Below are 4,824 nucleotides of genomic sequence, written 5' to 3' on the forward strand. Positions count from 1 at the left end.
GGGGGGGGAGGAGGGGCAAACAGCTCTGTATATGGTGGGCTGGGCTACCTGTCTGGTCTTAGGTAACTGTGGGGCGGGGCATACCTGGCTGTGGTCAGTTGACTGAGGGTGGAGTCCAGCCAGAATACTAGGAGCTGGGTCACTGTCTAACCACAGGATACTGGAGTGAGGGTTCCATGTTGTCAGCAGTCTTATGTCTTGGGGACATGGCTTTAACTGTTCCCTTCCCTTGTATAATCTTCTACTGGGTCTCCGGAAGCAAGCCTTGCTCAACCAAATACATAGACTGCTTTTCATGGTCCAACCCTTCTGTAATTTTATGCAGCAGAAGTATTACTTGTATCTCATAGTCTAATGCCCATGTCTCTTATCTAACTGGAACCGCGACCCAGATAGCAGCATAACACAAGGGCTGGTGACATGGGTCCTGGTGTTTCACAGACATATCTATCTGCCAGCCTGACTGGAGAGCTGAGCACACCATAGTCCATTCTTGACCAGCCCACATTTGGAAAGGTACACATCTGAGTTTATAGAGTGTAACTTAAATGAATTGTGTGCTATAAGAGCTGATTCCTATAGGACCATCTGTGAAGAATGCATCCGTAGCTAAGATTTTTCAAAGACCTACTTTCAATGAAGGTTCTTACAAGCTTTAACCTCGCTTCTAGCCCACCACCCACCAGAGGCAGTAGAAAAGAAGTGGACCTGTTTAGAAATTGGTCTAATTCTATTAGGCAGAGTATCATGGGACTTGGTTCCAGTTAGATAAGTGGTGGAGGGTGTTCTTCACTTCTTGGCAGATCAGAGGTAGGTAACAGGACAGGGAGGGACCAGGAATAATATGGCAGTTTAAATAAGTATGGCCCCCATAGACTTATATGTTTGAATGCTTGGCCCCTAGGAAGTAAAACTATTGGGAGGTGTGGCCTTGTTGGAGGAAGTATGTCCTGTAGGGGTGGACTTTGAAGTTTCCTATGTACAGGAATCATCCATTGTGGCAGACAGTCCTCTCCTGCTGCCTCTAGATCAAGATGTAGATTTCTCAGTTAGTCTAGCACCAAGTCTGCCAGCACCCTGCCATGCTTTCCTACCATGACGATCAATAATGGAATAAGCCTCTGAGAATGTAAGCCAGCCCCAGTTAAATGTTTTCATTTATAAGAGTTACATTGTAATGTTTCCTCACAGCAATAAAACCCTAACAAAGTCAGATAATATACCCCCAAGGGCTCACCTCCAGTTAAGCCCCACCCCCTGTTTCCACAGCCTTCTAATATAGTGCCACCTCTGGTGGTGAAGCATTAGGAACATAAGCCTTGGGTTGCAGAGATGATTCAGTGATTAAGAGCACTAACTGCTCTTTCAGAGGTCCTGATTTCAAATCCCAACAACTACCTAGTAGGCTCACAACCATCCATAACGGGATCTGATGCCCACTTCTGATGTGTTTGAAGACAGCAACAGTGTATATATACAATTAATTAATTAATTAATTAATTAATTAATTAATTAATATTTTAAAAAGAAAGAAAACATAAGCCTGGAGAGCCAGTAACTGGATATGATGATGTACACCTGTAATTTCAGGAGGTGGAAGCAGGAAAATCAGAAGTTCAAGGTCATCTTCAACTTTATAATGAATTCAAGACCTACCTGAGCTTTGTGAAGATCTTGTCTCAAAAAGGATGGAGGTAGAGAGATGGTTCAGTGGTTAAGAGCATTGGCTACTCTCATAGAGGACTCAGATTCAATTCCCAGTACCTACAGAGAAAGAGAGAGCAAGAGGTTTCCTTCTGATGTGTTAGAAATTTCTGTAGAGAATCTCTTAGAAATATCACCTGTCAATAAAAAAACCAATGGCCAATGAGCTGAGGCAGAATCATGGGAGGTGGGACACTGGCAGGAAGAGAGAGAATCCTGGGAAATAAAGAGCATTCTGGTGTAGGCAGCTGCTTGGATACGATCGTCAGCGGCCGCTTAGACGATCGTATCCAAGATGGCGCTGGTTCCTGATACACTGTAGCAACAGACTATTCTACTGCGCATGCACCCCTCCCGAGTGGGTGTATACTGCACATGCGTCCCTCCTGAGCAGGTGTATGCTAATGAGGGTTTGACAGGGAATCAATCCTGGAGGACTTGGTGGCTCAGGCTTGGGTATATAAGGGACTGTCTCCAGACAGTCGGGGCCACTCCACGGAAGCAAGCAGACCTGCAGCACCTAGGAAGAAGCAGAAGAAGAAGCAGAAGCAGAAGCAGAAGCAGAAGAAGAAGCAGAAGCAGAAGAAGAAGCAGAAGAAGCAGAAGCAGAAGAAGAAGCAGAAGAAGAAGCAGAAGCAGAAGAAGAAGCAGCAACATCAAGAAGAGCTGTGCTATCAAGAAGAGCTGACACTTAAGAACCTAGGAGAGCTGTAATACCTAGGTACCTTAAAGAGTAACACCTGGGTACCTAGGAGAGCTGTAACAAAAGAATATTCCTGAGTAAACCGTCGAGAGAAGAAGTCCAGGGGTTCGGTCGTTATTGCTGCTGGTAGGCAGCAGAAGCACCGTACATTCTGGGAAATAGAGAATAGAGGGAGATTCAAGAGAGATGGTGGGAAGGACCCTAAACAAAGCCAATAAGGAAAAAACAGTCAGGAACAGAAGGAGATGTAACTAACCAGCAGGTAGATGAATTCAGGATAAAATAAAGGGAGACTTGCCAGGGAACATTGTGGAGACCAGAAGCATGAGATCTGAGCAAAAGTAACCAGTCACACATATAGCTGACAGCAGCCACAGTTTACTGAGTTCCTGAAAGGAAAGCTGGGGACAGATGGGAAGGACGGTGAGAGAAATAACAAGCCAAGACAAAGTTCTCTGATCAAGGCTCAATGTTTAATTCTAGGGTCTGGATTTAAAAAGGGGAACCCATCCCCCACTTTGCCAGGCTTTTGTCACTTTGTCAGGATCTCATCAGGAAACAAGCTCAGCCACTCAGCAGGTAGTGGCTCCTTGCAGGAAGCTACAGATGTGGCAGGACAATAGACTTTACCTAGGTCAGAAGACTCCACCCTAGGTGGGCTAGCCAGCTGTGGCAGAGCAAAGTCTGAATCAGCTCAGTCAAGGCTGAGGGTGGGCACAGTTCCTCCCTTTATATTTATTAAAAATTAGCTAGACTGGGGCATAAGATTTACTTATGCTCCATGGCTCTGCCTGGGAATTATGGTGGCTGACAGCCATATCTGGCTTGGGACTGAGACTATTATACTCTCTCTTACCTGTCCTAGAGGACACGTGAAGCTTTTTGTGTTTATTTACACAAACATGGCCTTTTAGTGTTTATTATGAACAAACACATCCTCATGGCACATGCTTCTGTCTTAGGTTGATAAGAATCATAGATCAATTGTTTGTCTTTGACTGCCAACCCTCATGGCACATCTTTTCCCCATTCAGACCAAAGCCACAATATGCACTCAGTGCATTTCTTCATAGCCATGAATAACTATCATAACTGAGCTTTGTTGAAGGGGAGCCTGTATGGAGGTAACAGATCTGCTTGAAATACAAAGTCAAAAGTTAAAAGCAACAGGATTAAGGTTGTCTTTGGGGATGTCCCAGGTATTCAATTCAGTTGCAAATTAGCAACAATCAGATCTAAGGTCTAGCCTCCTGATGTGGGAGAGGTGGCTTTGAGAATCAACAAAAAAACTGTTACTTCTCAGGAAATAGTGGAGGCTATGCTCCAAATTAACTCCGATGATTGATAAAGATTTTTAGCCATCTTCATAATTGAAATCATGCTTACTAGAAGACTCAGGATCTGTGTCCACTTGATGAACCAATCTTTCAGGCAGCCATCGGGCTCTGTCTTCTTTTTGTGAAAAAAACACAAACAGAACCTCTCCCCTATATTAAAACGGGATCTGGATCATTCCACGTGTTGGTTAGAGGGTCTTGCCATTTAACCATGGCATATGAGCTGGAAGTGAGTGGATGCCAGTGGTGAGCCACTGCAGACTGGCCTTTAGCATCAGTTTGCAAAAACATTAAAACAAACAAGACAAAAGCAATATGTGCTTTTGGTGACCTTGGGGGGTATAACTCCCTCTTTTTGTTTTTAAACAAGATATGATTTTAAAGTTCCCCAATTCTTTGTCCTTGAGAAATATAAAATATCCCAGTAATGTGGGTGACCTCTCAAATGCTTGACGGTAATAGCCGGTTCCATTATCTGTTTTAATCTTTTTTGGAACACCAAGCATAGAAAAATAATGCAGGCAAATGAGTAATTACATTTTTAGTTGCTTCTCCTGTTAAAGCAGTTGCAACTAGAAAGTCTGAAAAGCTATCAGTAGTCACATGTGCATATTGTATTTTTCTAAAACCAGAAATATGAGTATCCATTTGCAATAATGAAGTATAAGTCCTCCAGAATTAACACCATTATGTGGAACAGGTAGAAACTGAGAACACTGAGACCAAGTCTTTACAATTTGACATGCACATTCTCTAAAAGTACCAAATTATCATCTCAACCCATTACCATTTTGATGATGTAAAAAATGAGATTATATGGCCAATTGTTCTTGTGTAAGGCCTATAATCTGCCTGAGATACAAATCTGCTGTGGCATTGCCTTAAGGGGTCTTGTCGAAGCAGTCCAAGATGAGTTCTTAAATGTCCAAAGACAGTCCTTTAAAAGAACAGTACTTGCTCTTAACTTGAGTTGTATATGTATAAACAATTGCAAAATTTGAGAATTAGGCCAGGCAGTGGTAGTGTACGCCTTTAATCCAAGCAATTGGGAGGCAGAGGCAGGCAGATTTCTGAGTTTGA

The 4,824-nt window shown here is 43.2% G+C and overlaps 1 long non-coding RNA gene across 2 annotated transcripts in view; it reads right to left on the minus strand.

Moving 5' to 3' along the window:
• The window catches only part of LOC116082031, a 4,085-nt gene extending 2,085 nt beyond the window's left edge, over positions 1-2,000 (minus strand). For both annotated transcript variants that reach the window (XR_004115137.1, XR_004115136.1), the window contains exon 1: positions 1,657-2,000. This is a non-coding gene — a long non-coding RNA (uncharacterized LOC116082031). The remainder of the gene's footprint in view (positions 1-1,656) is intronic.
• Positions 2,001-4,824: the final 2,824 nt, after the last annotated feature.

This window comes from Mastomys coucha, unplaced genomic scaffold (genome assembly GCF_008632895.1).
Source record: "Mastomys coucha isolate ucsf_1 unplaced genomic scaffold, UCSF_Mcou_1 pScaffold7, whole genome shotgun sequence".
In the NCBI taxonomy this organism is placed as follows: Eukaryota; Metazoa; Chordata; class Mammalia; order Rodentia; family Muridae; genus Mastomys; species Mastomys coucha.